The 18710-nt window shown below is 33.6% G+C and overlaps 1 protein-coding gene across 16 annotated transcripts in view; it reads left to right on the top strand.

The window, feature by feature from the left end:
* LOC145263650 (5-hydroxytryptamine receptor-like) overlaps window positions 1-18710 on the top strand; it is a 1538699-nt gene that overhangs the window by 1366258 nt on the left and 153731 nt on the right. For 12 of the 16 annotated variants that reach the window (XM_080120518.1, XM_080120520.1, XM_080120516.1 and 9 more), the window contains one exon: window positions 7980-8017. The exons of the other annotated variants lie outside the window; for them this stretch is intronic. The gene's annotated coding sequence lies outside the window, so the exon portion shown is untranslated. The remainder of the gene's footprint in view (window positions 1-7979; window positions 8018-18710) is intronic. 16 annotated transcript variants of the gene reach the window in all.

Below are 18710 nucleotides of genomic sequence, written 5' to 3'. Positions count from 1 at the left end.
TTCATTGTAATACAGCTGCCGAATTCAGTTACTTTTTTCCAACGACATCAAAGTTCTGGTAATCTCTACATGTTCATAGCGTTGTTTGTATTTACAGCGTCGGTCTTTTCAAGCTTCTTACATCGAGTGGCCTTGTGTATATTTGATAGACGTATACATTTGGGGATAATAGGAGCGAAAAACAGGTAGTTTCATCGACCATTTCTTCGGAATTACTTTACTATAGATCTTAGCCGTTAACTATCTTATGACTATATAGTATCTCTTGCACACACAACCGCATACCAAGAAATATGCATGCATGTACAATAGCGCACTACCCAAAACGTATTATTATACCTAACATTGAGTAATACACAATAGTATCGGCATATTATCATTGGACATTTTCTATGCGCACAGGAGAATAACACTAAAAGAATCGCCAAATAATAAGCATATCATGGCGATTGAAATTCGCAATACATATATTCATGACATCTCTACAATATAAATAAAGAAACAAGCGGGTGTTCATGAGATATCAGTCATGTTTAGACAGATATCAGAATACTTAATATGCGGGGACACAAAACAGACTGCGTCAATGAAAGGTTAGCGATGAATACGTATCTATCTAAATTTATCTTCATTTATCTAATCATATATATATATAAATATATATGCATCTCTCTCTATATATATATTTATAATATATATATATATATATATATATATATATATATATATATATATACAGAGAGAGAGAGCGCGAGAGAGAGAGGGAGAGAGAGAGAAACAAACCGAGGTATGTGTTAATCCACGTTTCGTGTTTATTCTGAGACTTCCTCTGGATGATATATAAATATATATGTGTACGTGTGTGTACATATCCCTAACAAACTACTCTGTCAATTTTAAGTCTACATACTTCGGGTTTAAGCATAGGGTATTGAGATTTGAAATATTATTTTAATCAACTCTAGGACAGACATTTTGTTGTCTAGAAGCTAAATTTCAATCAATTTTACCTTTGAAAACACCACCAAACTCCACCGCTAATTTTGGGTCTAAATACTTGAAATTTAAACATTGGTTACTTGAACATGGATCAAACATTTAAATTTGTTTTGACCCCAAAACAATAAATGTTTAAGGGCTCAAAATATGGGTCATATCAAAAAAAAAATTGACCTCTTCGATTGATACCAAATTACTCAGCCAATTTTGTGTGTAAATATTGGAAATTTGACATAAAGTGTACACAGACAAAGACCCAGCTTTTATAACAGAAGTTGACCTAAAATGTCGCTGCTAAGCGGTAAACACTAAATAGATTTGACCTTTACGGTTTCTAGTACACTATTTAAACAATTGTGGATGTAAACATTTGAAGTTTAACATAAGGAGTAGTCATATATGCAGCAAGCTTTTTAAACAGTTTTTAGGCGAAATTTGGCTGCCAAGTTTTAAGGCGAAATTTGGCTGCCAAGTTTTAAGGCGAAATTTGGCTGCCAAGTGGATGCACTTGCAAAAGGTCTAGCTTATTTGCACATTCTTTTATACATTCACTTTAATTAATTCCCTATTAGTTGCTTCGGTTTTCTAATGGGATAATCATATTTAGTTAACTATTACGTGCAATTATATTCATGCAGATATTCTACATGATTTATACTTGCATAATATTTGCGTAAAAAGTTTATAGCAAACACAATTTTTTTCCATATATATTTATGCATACGTATATATTTTTAACAAATTTTGTTACCATCCTACTCCTAGAGTTTTGAGTCTACAGGCACGAAACTTCGTATATAACGTATTTGAATCCATGCAAAACTTTATATTTGGGGTTTCGCCCGGAAAAGTCGGTGCAAAAGCGTGAAAATGAAAAAGAAATGAAATTTGCAAGGTGAAGGTCGAACGCCGGCATTACGAATGCATAAAGAAGAAGCTACAGTGCCTACAGTACATAGGCCCTGAGCAAAGCAGGGCGGAACTGCTAGTATATGTATAAAGATATGAATATATATGCATATTTATACATGCATAGGTATATGTATGTATGTATCTATATGTGTAGATGTATATAATATTTTATTTAATAGCACAGACAGAATTCACCAGTAGGACTAAGAAAAAAAAAGTCATTTCTGGGCTCATGGATATTAAGTGTCTGAGGGAGTGGCACTCGTCTGACAAGACGTTTGCAATCATCATCATATATGTATATGTATATAATATTTCATTTAATAGCACAGACAACTCTTCCATTGTTTTTCTTGTAAATCCTTCTTTTCTCTTTGTCGGACCATTTTCAGAACGTATTTTCGAGTGAAAAAAGAAATTCCCAATAATCGCGAACGTTTTCAACCTCCATTGGTCATCCTCAGGCGAGTAGTAAAAAATTAAAAAAAATACAAAAATCAAATTGAAAAATGAAAATAGCGAGATGAAATGAAAAGACGATTAAAATCGCTTAAAATCAATAAAATACCCAAAAGCGCTTGAGCGTGTCCTCCGTTTCGTTTTGAGTCTAGTTAATCGTCGGTTTATTAATTTGGATTAACAACGCCTCAAATATTCAAACCTCGCAATATGAGACACTTAAAATGACCGTGTTTTTGTTTTTTATTAATATGTCTCTAAATTCAGTTTTAAGGGTGTGGTGTGCTATGAGTTGCTGATAGATTGAATTATTCGGGGAAGTCAGGTTACATGTTATACGACGGGAGATGATTGTTCGAGTCATGCCAATGTACGAATTATTTTTGGAGGCACAGTCTCCTATGGGACATTTGAAGACGTGCACAGCATTTCTAGTTTTCAGTATACTGCCATCGGATGTAGTGTTATTATTTATTAGTAATTGGCTAGTTTTAATTTTTATGTAACAAATAATAAATCTTATTTTAGAGTTTGTTTTTTTTCCGTGGTTAAGACATGTTTGTATGCAATATCTTTTATTATTTTTTCGTCTAATTTGTAATTCTCATGCATCTTGTTACAATAATATATGTTAATGTTATTATCTCTGCTGCTGCTGCTGCTATTATTATTATTATTATTATTATTATTATTATAATAATAATAATAATAATAATAATAATAATAATAATAATAATAATAATAAATGGTACTTAAAAATAATCTAATTTGCTGGGCAACTATGTAATTTTGGAAGCCGTTATTAATTAGAGTTTGTTTTACGTCCGACAGTGATTTATAGAATATTTCGTTAGTGGAAGAATTACGTTTAGTTTTGTAGATAAGATTTTTTTTTTTTTTTTACGACGGCTACTTTGTATCTATCATGACATTCGCTTTTATAATTAAGAAGACATGATTCCTTACTGGTAGTTTTTTTGTATGGGTGAGTAATAAAATTATCGGTGTCGGCTTTTATTTCTATATCAAGAAAGGGGATACTATTGTTTATATTTGTTTCATGTGTGAAATTTAGTATGGAATTATTTTTAGGAGCCGCTTTAATGCTTATTATATCGTCTAAGTTTTTCGTTAATAGAACTATATCGTTTACGAAGCTGACCTAGATGAGTGGTTTTGATATCATATTAAACACTTTTATTGTATTAGAGTTAATTTTCAATGCGGGAAGAGTGGGATTATTATATATATTATTAATTATTATCTCTATAGTTTCTTGAACAGGTTTTTACGGTTTGAAACGTTCGCGATTATGGTCGATTTCTTTTTTCACTCGAAAAAAACGTTCAGAAAATGGTCCGACAAAGAGAAAAGGAGGATTACAAGAAAAACAAGCAAGAGTTGTTTGTGCTATTTAATGAAACGTGCATCAACCAAAAAATGCTGCCCAAATATACTAATTTCAGATTATATATATATATATATATATACCTTTTCATCTATGTAAAGCATATATATACTACATTATATATATGTGTGTGTTTTAACTCATTTTCAAAGTATTTTAAACATGTTTTACTATGTGCTTTTATATATATATATATATATATATATGAGTTTATGTTCGATCGATTTTTATATGTTATAAAGTTACAATTTCAAAAAAGATAAAAAATATATATTCAGATGGCTTGGGGGAATTAGCTTGACTCGAAACCGAAATAATAATACTTTATGCAAAAAAATTGTATATATATATATATATATATATATATATATATATATATATATATATATATATATAGAGAGAGAGAGAGAGAGAGAGAGAGAGAGAGAGAGAGAGAAGATATACTAGCACGTCCGCCCGGCTTTGCCCGGTGCTATGTTTTGTTCATAAGGTTATGTGCATGTGTATAAAAATGGGAATATGTAAAATAATGGCTTTCTGTTTAATCCTCCTTAACTACGATAGTGAAATGGCAGACATATATTTTCACTTTTATAGATAGCCGTGACAGATAGACACAGTGATAAACATCGATGTACAGGCGACTCAAAAGCAAAATGGACACGCTATGTTTGTCGTTTAATTTTTGCAATTAGTTCGCTCAATGGCTGACGACGACACGACGGATCGACGTCGGATGACCATATAAATTATTCAAACCGCGAATGGCGAAATTAGACGATAAAATGACCGGACGTGGACAATGTCTTTTCTCGACCTGCAGGGATATATTTTCTATTTGTTTGTTTTTCTTCCGTCGTACAATCTATTAAAAATCATCGATGTTATATTAAGTCGACGCCTGAGCATCGATCCACCATTTTTGTCCTATTTTTCCCCCGCTTTTTAAAAAAAAATGTCTCATTATTTCTGTACAACCATCATGTGTTTATTCAGCGCAGTTTTTTTTCTTACGTGTATTATCATTTTGGTCAAGCTAGGGGAGTGGCCATCCTTAGGAAGGTCAGAAATTATCCGTCCTCTTATACAGTCGAACTGAAAGATAGTTTAAGATTATAATTATCTAACTAATCTATCTAATTATAATTACCTATCTAAAAATAATTGATTGTATCTCTGTTGCATTTTTATCACATGATATTTAACAGGTATGTTTTTATATTTTGTGAGACAGGTCGTACTATGTATATATCATATTCGGACGAATTATCAGAGTCAGTATGGGAACCAGAAGAATCGGAATTTTTGGAGGCATTGGAATCGGAAAACTGTGTGTCTATGTTCCGAAACCGAAATTGATTATTTTAATTTTATGTTTCCTTTGATTTTATTTCCAATGCTTGTAGTTTAAATAAAATAATAATTATGTAGTACTTTTAAATAAGCAGTAAAATAAATATTTATAGATCCTCATCTACAAATGTATTTTTACTTCTGAGAAAGTATCTGCACGATTTTATTATGTTTTGGAGACAATTCGCTGGAAAAAAATCAATATATATTTTAATATCTTCAGATATATAAAGAATCGGGAATTGTATCGAATCGGAAAAATTACTGTAGTTGTCCCATCACTAATACACACGCACACACACACACACACACATATATATATATATATATATATATATATATATATATGAGCAAACAGTTAATAGAACATGTTAAAAAACACTTTGGAATGAGTTAAACCATATTTAATCTGAAAAGGAAACACTAGATAAGTGGAGAGTCCGTAATCCGCGGAGTTTCGAAGAAATACTTTCCTTCTCATCTGAGGGTAAGAATTAGCAAAATGCGGGATCGGATTTTGCATGCAGAAATATTTGATGAAACAAGAAAGTCAAAGATCTTACTTGAAAACGAAAAAAAGTGAAGCAGAGGGAATACGGTTCTAGTGTTTCCTTTTTCAGATTAAATATGTTTTAACTCATTTCAATGTGTTTTTTAACATGTTTTATTAACTGTTTGCTCATATTATAAGCTATATTTCCTATTTGGTTTTATCGAGCTTTTTACATCTGGCTGAGATCATTTTATAAATATTAATTCTTTAATATTTATAATATACTTTAATTTTACAAACTTGGATCATTTTAGTAAATTTAATTTTAATTTTTATTTTATATATATATATATATATATATATATATATTTGTAGTCATCGACATACAGTCCTGTTTCGTTGTATCACAACTCATCAGTGCCGCTAGACTAGCATCTCTCCCAAGCCAAGGATTGAACCTATATATATATATATATATATATATATATATATATATATATATATATATATATATATATATTAGGTGTACTGTACTGCCCCGTCGTTGCTCAGGGATATTTGTATTTACGTTAATATACTGAAATAAATATGTGATAGACATTCAAATAGAAGGCATTCACATCATCTAATCGAATACAAATATTTGATTGATATTTTTGAATTTTTTTTTTCATTTTGCTCTAGCTGAGGAAGTGGATCATAGCGAAATCGAGAGATATTTTATGATTCTAGCCATACATTCAAGTTTAATTACTTGTATATATCTTAAACTTGGATCATCTAGTATTTTACCAGGCTGTTCCTGTTTTTCTTTATTTTCAGTGAGTCGTATTGCTTCTATGATAGAAGATTTTCTTAAGACTTCAGTACTTATTCAGGTCTTACATACGACTCTGGTATTTCGTTATCATTTCCTTCTCCGCTCTGTTTAATCCAGTATGATTGGGGGCACATTTCTGCTAAAGATGATTCGTTCTTTCTTCCTGCTGAGAAACATAAGACAGCAGTGACAAGAATCCAGCCCAACGAACCAGTAATATATATTGAACATACGAATGAAAAGTAGAACAATTCACACATATTTCCACCGCTCGGAAACATTTCAAATGAACTACGAAAATGTTCTTTTACATTTTAAACACATCTTGAGTATATTCTAAATATCTTACACTTTAAATACTTTCTTAAGAGGACGCTTCACAGACCGTCTTAAACGCGTTAAAAACGATTTCAATGATTTAAAAACATTATTACAATGATCCACACATAATTTTTAATGAAAACCCAAACAGGGAATAATAAAATAATGTTAAAAAATAGACATTATTGGTGACTCCCCTTATTAAAATATACATCTTTCTCTCCTTGGAATTTCTTAGCCTATATATATATATATATATATATATATATATATATATATATATATATATATATATATATATATATATATATATATATATATATATCATTACTCGAACGAACGCAGTAAACAGGGAGGGTATTCCAAAGTCTCGAATATAAAGTATAAATTATAAAAGTAGAAGGTTTCGGCTTATAGAGACCCCTACAGTAAAGGTGAAGGATTTCGTTGCTAAGCCAGTGTAAAGCTGGGTTAGGATAAGGGTTAGGATTAGGATTATGCTCGTTTAGAGAGTACACGATTGCAATACTCATAAAACAGGAACGGATAAAATACTGCCACGAGCGGACAGAGGTCGGAGTTTAGTTGAAAGTGTGAGACCTAATAAACAGCATCAGTTCTCAGGTCTTAATCAAACTTAGTATAGCTATCCGAGTAACTCACAAATTACGTAGCCATATAATTGTTTGTATTTTATAAGCGTACGAGTAGATGCTTCCACATCGAAAATGGAGACTATTTGCGTTGTCCACGCGTATAGCCGTTTCGCTCGCTGGCAATATATATGCAAATTCTTAGCCGGCACAATTAACGTGAAAGCATAAAACCTAAATGATTGCGTCCGGATTGCTCGAATTGCAGTTTATTTGAACAGCGTATATTCACGAATTAAGAACGACATAATCGATACGTGATGCTAGCTACGTTATCGTAAAAACAATCACTGATAAAAGTCTATTGTTATGGCCCAAAACAAAATAAAAACAACAAAACCTCAATTCTGTTAGGTAGAGAATACGATAAACGTCGAAAATTATAGGGAATGCATGGCATTTGTAAGAAATACGTTATAAGATTTCAGTATTTACGAAGTCAGTCCTGATTATTTATAGAGAACTTACAATCAGTCCGAAAACTGTTTTAAAAAGTAAACTTTGAAATTTACTTGTTTTTTTTTTATTTTTAATTGCTTTTTATTTCTTATTTAATTTTAGGGAACGACTTTAGAATAAAGCTGAGGAACATAAAGCAGGTAGGGATACTGGACAAATACTTAACATAACAAATCTTCGAAAATAAGATAATCCAAGTTCCCCTCGATCGTCAAAAGGCGATAAAATTCAGATGTGCCGTAAAGTTCGATCGTTCGACTTATATTATGTCTTATATTCATAAATTAACACCATAATAAAATTGTCTCAAAGATGAGAACATTAGCCACAGAGCTGCTTATGCTGGGAGCAGTAGCAGTCGCATAAAATATGCAAATAAGAAACCGACTTGGGCAAGTGTCGCCATAGCGGAGACGTGTTCCTGTCGTAGCCGGTTTTCAGGAAAACAGTAGCGTTCGCGACTTGACGAGAGGAGACCTTGTTTAGGATATGGCTCACATTAAGAAAAACACCTGCTCGAGACACGTGGGTCAGAGTAGAGAAGAAAAGTCACACAAGGCCGGAGAAGGAGAAATGACTTGTTTAAATATTTAGAAAAAAAAATGTGTTGTAAGAAATACCAGATATAAAGTCTTTTGTTTCAAAAAGTAAGTCGAATTTGTTTACGTTCTTCTGTTTCCTATCAACGGACTCTACAACCTGTTTTTTCCGTTAAAATATAACAGCACTATTAAAATGTTGGTTGGTTGGATGTTTTTGTTATATGGCATATCAACCCTTTTCGGGTTATTTAATGCCGAATCCAGTGAGTTTGACGAAAATATTTTTTTTAATAGAATAAATTTTATTTTAAAGTCATTTTTTATTTAACCCATAGTTAGGACCCTAACAGGTACTACAACTCTGGGTCAGAGTGGGCCTTGGAACAATGGCAATTAAAGGGTGGTTCCACAAGCCGGGACTCACCATCGGAGTTAGTTTAATATATCCAGAACCCGTTAAAATCTAACGACACCGTAAAAATGTAACTGCTGTTTAAGAGGTGGACAACGTTACACATTTGCTGATGTCATCAAGCTCTAAAAGAGACACAAAGGGTAAACGAATGAATATATATCTAAGGCTATGGAATAGGAATATCTTCAGTCCGTACCGAAAAAAAAGATATATGAATAATAACATTCAACGCTGAAAGACTATGCGCTTTCCGTTAATTAAGGACATTGACAATGCTGCTGAGAAGATGGGCTCTTCTTACCGGTCTAGGAATTTACTCAAACTCACGAGTAACCTATACTTCCACAAAGCCATCCACCAGCCACTATTCACAAATACATTGAGTATTTTTGCCACACCTGGGCTGGCTAATATGGCTCCAGTTTCTCAAACGTAGACAGTGTCTAAAAAAGAGTTTCCAGCCTAATAGGATCCGGGCTAGGAATCAAACTCGAACGTTTGTCTCTTCATCAAAATATTGGGTCACTGCCCCCTGTTTTACACGGATTTTAATAGAATGTGTCCGACGAACTTAAAACATGTATCCTTCGACATAAATCCCCCCAAACTCGACAAGTATTGAACCCCTGCCTTTAAGATATCCATATCAAGCTCTCTTCAGCCAATACTAATCAGAGATGAGTATTGACTGAAGAGGGATATCTTAAACGGTCCTAATTTTCGGGCTTCAAGCCAATGACTTGTCTTATCTAACAACTTTCTGTATACAAAATACTATATATATATATATATATATATATATATATATATATATATATATATATATATATTAGGTTAAAGGTATTCAGGAGAATTAAAGGAGGTTATTAAATGTGCTCCATAAAAAAGAGTCAAATATATTATTTATTTTATATAGACAAGTATTACATACTCGATACACTGAGCAAGCTTATGTTTCAGAGCTAATTGATTTATTAATAAGCCAACTCTTCCCAATAGGGTGAGAGAATAAATTTCACTGCATCGTCATGTGCATAGTCAAAGAGATACTTATACTCAAGAGAGTGTTAGTTCCCAAGAGTGTAAAAAGAGTAACAACAGTAAATGGGGTTGTTATATCGTTACAAGTAAATAATCATTACGTCATCAAAAACAAAAGAGTTCTAGAATCGTTGTAGAGACAAGAATGCTGAGTTTGATATCAAGCATTTTTCTACACGACTACGTCACTAATGACAGTAATCCTTAGGGATATGGAGTGGCAATCATCCCATAAAGCACCATAAATCTCGACTAAAATAGAAAGGTTATGTTTGCGAGCGAACGCTAGTTTTATTAAGTTAGCATACAAGCTGACAGTTGAAGGTCAGCGGCCAAGGAAACGGCAAAAACAGTGTTGGCTAGATACACTTAATCAAAACTTGAAAAATTGCTCATATGCATCTCTATCTGGAACATGACGAAAATGGAATGACAAAATAGCTTCTAACAATAACTTTACACATTTCTGTAATCACATTGCATTTGTTTTTACCTTTGTTGTATGTTTAAGAAGAGGAACTGTTTGCAGATGCTTTTGATTGAAAGTCATCCCCCTCAGATAAAAAAAAACTTAAGGTTTTAAAGACCGATACAGTTTAAGTCTACTGAGGAGACAATCATGAAGCTGTTCCTACAGTTATATTAACAAGATAGTGGTGCTGATTATTGAATCATCAGAATACACCATTGGCCGAAATCACTTAGGAACCATGTTTTTTTTTTAATCGACACTTTGATTATCAAACCATTTCAAATCAAATAGAAGGACAACTTTGATTTTACTTTACAGAGAAAAAGAAACCGGAACATATTTTTAATGACATTGCAAAATTAATCACTAGGTTAGACGTATTAATTATTTATTGAATTATTATTATTATTATTATTATTATTATTATTATTATTATTGTTGTTGAATAAATCTATCTAGCCCTTGACCTCGCACGAAGATAAGGCTTAAACAATATATACATATATATATATATATATATATATATATATATATATATATATATATACTAGCATGGGTATACGCTGTTGCCTGGTGGGACATGAACTTCCGTTTGAAACACGCCTGCTATACTAATCATTTTCATCATCGGTTACGTGGATACCCCCAAAACAATTTCAAAAATAAAAGAACGGATAAAAACATGTAAATGTAATCGCCCCCCAAAAGAATTATCTGACATACTCTCCACACGATATTTCGGCAAAAGGGATCACTGTCCTAAGAAAACTCACGATTTTGTGAACCTAAAAAAATAACGTTCATAAAGATTAATGCGTGCGTTAATTTTTTTGTAAATTTATAGTTTAGCATCGTAAATTATTTGCCAGACAAAAAATACAAAAAAAACTATTTATTTTTATATAAAACACATTGTTAAACTCAAAGTCTGATATAAAACCAGAAAAACAATACTTTTTATTATCTTTTTATCATTTATATTCATCATTCGAGACTGCTTTTAAAATTTGGCCTTTTAAAGTTTGGAAGATTGGCCTTTTTAAGCTCTTTCATGAGCTATGTTTTTTGCCGCCATGTTTTTTTGTAATAAAAGTGCGTAAAACAGACCCAATTTGGGCTTAAAAATGCCAAACTGTCAAACCTAAAAGAAGGCCAAATTTTAAACGTGTAAGTCGTGCACATTTAGTCTAATAAAAATTATAACAAAAAACGTAAAAATGATTTATTTTCTGTTTAATTTCAGTTTATTGGGTATACTAATATGTTATATAATTTTATATAAAATATTTTTTTATAATTTTTTTGTTTGTCAAATAATTTACGATGCTAAACTACACATTTCCTTTAATTTTTAGAAGGGCACTTTTTACAGGCTTTTTTCTGTAAATAAAGGGCATTTTCAATTTTCTTTTTGTAGGGGGTGCTTTTCGATTTGCTTTTTATTTGTCGTTTTATGTTTCTAATGTAACCCCCACACACACAAAAATTGAATGTTTAGGTTTGTTTTGTTTATGAAATTGTTAGGCGAAAGTAGAGAATTGTTTACTAAAAAATAATTGAATTTATCGCTATTTAATGTTTCCAATGTAATTCCCGCAGCCTCACCAGGAAAATCAAATTGCATTTGCCACATTTTGCACGCCCCCCCCAATGGCCCCACTTGTAAAAATGCTAGAGGTAACATGCCTTGTTGAACGCTTGGTGGGTGCTCATTTTGCGTTAAATTTATATAGAAAAGTGATTCCCCACTCTAACATGTGCTTTTTTTAATTTTTTTCTCTCATAATATTTATAAAAGCTGTTTAAATGTATTAGGGTGGAAAAAGTAGATCTCTATTTGTTAGGGGTTAAACGCCGCTGGGTATTATCAAATAAAGTTTCCTTTTTAATTAGAAAATTATGTTCGTAATCGATGAAATTTACGCGAAAAAAAAAAAAAAATGTAAATTGCGGAATTTAGGGGAGGGGGGCGTAGATCTTCTTTTTTTAGGCATTCAACGACGGTTAAATGGTAAAAATTTACCGATTTCTGTGTTGCCGTTTAAGGAATAAAATAAAAAAAAAACAAATTAAATATTTTCAGTTTTATTCGCAAGTGTTTTTTTATTGTTTTGTTTGGAATATTAAAAAAAAAACAACACTGAAAGCCAAACATTCTTCTTGCCCGAATAAAGGACCAAAGTTTATGTAGTCTGGCAAAGTATTCAACTAAGTTCTATTATTTGATTTGGAGCCATTTCTCGTAGAATGCAATATTGCATTGCAATACCGAAGCGGTGTTATTTTCGGTTTTGGATATCGTATTAGTTTTAATATATGGCCAGTTTTTAGTCGCTTATTAGCGACTCTACAGGGGGGTGCAAAAGCAGGTATACAGTGGTCAAAAAAGAAAAAAAAACGTATAAAGTTTAAGGCATTTATTATACAGACAAACAAATGTTGCATAAACAAATAATAATTAGCACGTATAATAAGAAAGACATGTAATAGGAAGCCCTATTACCGCAGGTATTCAAATTGCTTGCCGTCAGCGTTGACACATTCCTCTAATCGAGAACGAACACTCATGCACACTCTAGAACAAAGATCTTTATCAGCATCAATTTCTTGACAAGCTTCGAAAATGAACTGAATCATGTTTTCGACAGCGCAAGGCTTGCATGCAAAAACCTTATCTTTTACTGTGCCCCCAAAAAAGAAATCCATAGGAGTTAAATCTGAAAAAATAAAAATAAACGATTCAAAGTACATGCACTTTAATCGAAAGGAAATTTAATTAATAAAAACAAAAGACTAAAAGTATATGAATTTTTACTTTAAGTTACGTAGATTTCAATATAAAATGTAAATAATTTCATTACTGTATACCTACTTTTGCACCCCCTGTATGCCACTCCGTCGGTCCGTCGGTCTGTGCGTAAGACTTTTGTGCTTGGCCTTTTTGGTTAAGATCAAAGGTCTGTTGTTAATAGATGTTTTCTTAGTTTTTTAAGTTTTTCTTGGTCTTTTGGCCAAGATCAAAGTGTAGTATCTATTCCGACCGATACTGCAAGCAAAGACCATATGTGGGGCAGCCTCACATAAAAGACCTTGGTCAATGTAGGGGCAACGCTTCATACCAATTGTCACTATCCAGCTCCTCTACTCCCCGGGGAGTTTCTCCCCATTTCCCCTTCACTCCTCACATTAAAAATCGGCCTTGGCCTAATTTGCTCGGTGAGGGAGCAAATAAATATTATTTCTTGGCCTTTGACCACGATCAAAGTGTAGTATCTGTTCCGGCAGATACTGCAAGCAAAGACCAGATGTGGGGGCAACCCTACATACCTGACCTTTAACCAGCTCCCATTTCCCACCTCTCGGGAGCTGGTCCCCTTTTACCCTTCCCCCTCCCTTCACTCCTCACATTAAAAATTGGCCTTGTGCCTAATTTGCTCGGTGGGAGAGCAAATAAATACCATCTGTTCCGGCAGATACTGCAAGCAAAGTCGATATGTTGGGCAGGCTCACATATAAGACCTTTGTCAATGTAGGGGCAACCCTTCACACCAATTGTCATTATCCAGCTCCCCTACTCCCCTGCTCCCCGGGGAGTTGGCCCCCATTTCTTCCTGACTCCTCACATTAAAAATCGGCCTTGTGCCTAAATTGCTCGGTGGGGGAGCAAATAAATACTTTTTCTTGGCCTTTTAGCCAAGATTAAAATGCAGTATCTTTTCTTACTACATTCTGTACTTATTGTGATATAAAGTGGGGGACTAGTTTTCTGTATTAATTCAATGTAAAATGATCACCCACTTTACAACTAGCCAGTCAGTAATTCTTCAGATCCTTCAAGTTGCTTTTGAAGGATTCCAGTTATTTTTTAAGCATTCAAGTCATTCTTAAGGTCATTGAATTCATTCTTAAGTTCATTAAATTCATTCTAAGTCATTTACATTTTATTTATTTAAGTCATTTCAGCCTATTTTTCGGTCATTTTAGTTTATCTTAAAAAATTTGATGTCAATCCTACATTCACGCATTCATTCATTACACGAGAGCACTGATTGCTATCGGCCTTGTTATCTGACAAACGCGATTACAGAGAGATTTAGCCACTTAATATAAGTATCTCGTAAACATTAAATGTTTACTCGTATGAGCCAGGTTGTCCTCTGCAGAAAATAAAAATAAAATTACCAGATACATGATATAATTTGTAGACAGTTACATTCAGTTGGTCTAGTCATACTGATGAATCGTAAAAAAATGTATTGCTTAGTAGCTGGCTCGACTTGTTGCTCGGAAGCATTTTTATTTACAAAATTACTTTGAAATAAATTATGTAGTAGTCTCTAGCAGGCATTGATTTTTCTATTAGTCTTTAGTCTAATTCACTGATAGAATCAAGTAGACTAGAGATTCGAATTATTCAGTTGACTCTAGTAGACATTCAAATTATCTAGTAGTTTCTGATAGCCGTCCAAATGCTCTATTAATCTCTGGTAGACATTTAAATTCTCTAGTAGGCTCTAGTAGACAATCTCAATTATCTACTAGACAGTCATTAACATGCACATTATCTAGTAGTCTCTAATAGACGTCTTAATTCTCTAGCGGTCTGTAGTAGTCCTTCAAATTATCTAGAAAATTAATAAACATTTAAATTATGTAGTTGTCTCTAATAGACATTCTAATTATCACCTAGTTACTAATCGGCATTCAAATTATCGCGTAGTTTCTAGTAGATATTTATATTATCTAGTAGTCTCTGATATACATTCAAACTATCTAGTAGTCTCCAGTACACATGCAAATTATCTAGCATACTCTAAACAAATATTCTAATGTTCTAATAGTCTCTAATAGACATTTAAATGTATTAGTAATCTCTAGTATACATTAAAAGTGCCTTGTAGATTAATAGGCATTAAAATTATATAGTAATCTCAAATAGACAGTGAATTATCTCTAATATACATACAAATTGTCTCTAATATACATTCAAACTAGGTGATCGTCTCCAAATTATCTAGTAGACTCTAATAGACGTTTTAATTTTCCTGGTGGCTCGAATAGCCTTTCAAACTATCTCGTAGTTACTAATAGACATTCAAATCATTTCGTAGTTTCTAACAGATATTTCCATTATCTCGTAGTCTATAATAGACATTCAAATTATCTAATAGTCTTTAGTAGACAGTCAAATATACGCGGGTAAGTCTCAGTGTATTGGTATATATATATATATAAGGAAACTTTCGCAAACATTTTCTTAACAAGGTTAAAACATTTAAAGTAAGAGAAACAAATAAATTGTATTAAATATATTGCAAAAAATGAACCAATTTTAAAAATAAACGGAAAACTAATATGCCAGTGCCAATGTAGGATTGTCGATGAAGAAATAATTTTAAAAAAAAGATGCTTTTCTCAGATTTCTAGTCTTACTACCGTAGTATCGATATATATATATATATATATATATATATATATATATATATATATATATATATATATAAAATAGATAAAAAAAATGAAATAACGTGTTTTATTTAATAAAAAAAAAATCCGTTAAAAAGGATGGACAGTAAGAAGTAAGTTGATGACATATTTATTAAGAGACGGCGAATGAATGTGAAAAGTATTTGAGGTATTTATTACTGTAGCGAATACAGTAATACAAGAACACATGAACAAGAAAATGTATTTAAATATGCTAGAAATAAATTTTACAGAAAAGGCATAAAAATTTAATTTATATTTACTTTATTTATCATTTTTTAAAATTACATTTTCACCCCAAACAAGACACATTGCCACTTTGTTGTAGGGGCTACTATCGGGGACATAAGCATCAGGAGTACTGTGTAGGAAGTTGGGCAGCAAGATGTCGGTTCACGTTGGAATTGAACTTCTGCATGTCAGTGCAGTCGGGGAAGCAGGGACCCGGAAGGAAATTCCAAATTCTAGTTCAGGACCTATCAGATTGGAAATTCCAAATTCAGTTCAGGACCTATCAGATTGGCGACTCTCTTTTGAACCTTGTAAGCTCAAATCTGACAACAATACTCCATACATGGGCGAATGGTTGAGGTATAGGATAATTTCAGGCGTTAGTAGCTTTCTAGCACGGTAGAGAGAACCCACCTTCTGCGCAGCGGCCCTGGCAATATTATCAATATAATTGTTCCAACTCATATTTCCTGTGAACGTTAGACCAAGGAGTTTAAAAGATGCGCGTCCAGATAAAGAGTCATTGGCCATTACTATTGGCGGTAGGGAAGGGTTCTTGTAATTATTGAAGGAAATAAGTTTAGTCTTGGCAGCATTGAAGGTCACCATCCATTTTTCCCCCATTCCACTACGGATCGGAGCTAATCCTCTAGTGTTTCTGCCATTTCTTTAGATATGTGTTCATTTGTTTTCCTGTCGTGTCTGGTATAGAGCGTGGTGTCGTCAGCATACATACCCATCTCACAGGCAATTTTGTCAAGGGGGTAATTTATGAATATTAAGAATAGCAGAGGTCCAAGCATAGACCCTTGAGCGACTCCCGCATGTATATCATATTGTTTAGTTGTGCGACTGTCAAGGTCAACCTGGATTCTTCTCCTATATAAGAAGGATCTAATTATGTTATGTATTCTTCCAATGATGCCGTATGATCTGATTTTCTTGAGAAGACCCTCATACCATACCCTGTCAAAATCCTTAGATATATCTAGAGCTACCGCTCTACCCTCCCTCGCTTTGTCCAGTGACTGGTATATACGTTCTGAGATTACAGCTAGGATGTCTGCTGTGGAACGGGCTTGCCTAAATCCATATTGTTGGTCAGTCAGAAGTTTAGCATCTGTAAGGTGATGGGCTAGAGCTTGGTTAATTATGGTCTGAAATATTTTGGCGAAAAGTGGGAGGAGGCTAATGGGGCGATAATTTACTGGGTCAGTTCTGTCGCCTGAATTCTTGAAAACTGGAACTACAGAAGCAGTTTTCCAGCAGGCAGGAAAGCAAGATTCATTAAGGCATTTGTTGTAAAGTTTGGAGAGAACTGGAGCTACTTCGGCGACGAACTTTTTTAATAGCACGGCCGGGATAAGATCGGGTCCACATGCTTTTGAAGTGTCAAGGTTTTTATGATAGCATGCACCTGAGCAGGGGTGATCATCTAATGTGGTGTCTGTCTGCAAAGGAAAGTCAGGGAGGGGGTGGTTAGCAGAGTCCAGTGTGGAGTTGGAGGCAAACCGTCTGGAAAGCACGTTAGTCTTCTCAGTCGCTGAGCAAACAACCTCATGATTGTTGGATAGTGGGGGAATTGTTGATTGTCCATAATTTACTACACTGTTGTAGATTTTCCAGAAGTCTCGGGTTCCTAATTTCTGTGATTCGATGCGTTTTGGGGTGGTTTCAGTAAATTCCCTCTTAGCTGTCGCTATTTCTTTCTTACAGTTATTTCTGGCGTCTATGTATTTCTGTCTGTTTGAACTGGACTTATGTCGGTTAAACCTGCGGTATGCATGCTGGTTTTGCGCTATGGCAGTTGCACAAGTTGAAGTGGACCATTGGGGAGAATTAGGTTTGCTATAGAATTTGTATGTGGGAATATGTGCTTCAATTGTCGCTTTGAACCATACAGTGGTCTCATTAGCTCAATGTTCAGCAGGAAGTGAAAATATATTTTGCCATGGAGCGTCCCTGATGAGGTCCCTGATGGCTTCCCAGTCAGCCATTTTATCATATCTCGTTGTTTTGAGTAGTGGCTCTTCAGTTTTGGCTCTAGAGTTCATGGCGATTTCAACCATTACCACTGCATGATCGGCGTTTCCAAGAGGGTTGTGGGCAATCGTTACACAGTCATCGGGAACTGTGGTCAGAAACAGATCTAGAAGTGATGCATGTTGTTCTTGCTGGTCTGGGAAACGGGTTGGAAACGTAACCATCTGTGATAGGGAATGAGATATAGAGAAGTTACGTGTTGTGGTACCAGCTTCGCTTGTGTAAGTAGAAAATCCAAGCCAGTTGCTGTGGTTTACACTAAAGTCCCCAAATACATGAACTTGTGTGCTAGTGTCGAGGGAGAGTTATGTATCTATGCTCTCAGGGACTTTGTATATTAGGGAACAGTCCTGGGTCGAGGGAGAGCGGTAGAGAAAATATAATTAAGCTCATTATATTATTTTCGCTTTAAAATACCTTAGTGTCCACTCTATCTATTTGGAAATGTAAAACATGGCTGACAAGTATTAAACGAATCTTTTGTTTCCGCTCCAAAACTGAGAATTAAACAAAATACTAGTAGACTCCTATTCATTAGATACCAGTAATCGTTCAGAAACATAATATACTAACAGTAGTTTAAAAAAAATTTTGTGGGATAA

This window comes from Euprymna scolopes, chromosome 39 (genome assembly GCF_053919585.1).
Source record: "Euprymna scolopes isolate OS-2025 chromosome 39, ASM5391958v1, whole genome shotgun sequence".
In the NCBI taxonomy this organism is placed as follows: Eukaryota; Metazoa; Mollusca; class Cephalopoda; order Sepiida; family Sepiolidae; genus Euprymna; species Euprymna scolopes.
The sequence above is the reverse complement of the archived record's forward strand: the minus strand, read 5'-3'. Positions and strand labels throughout refer to the sequence as shown.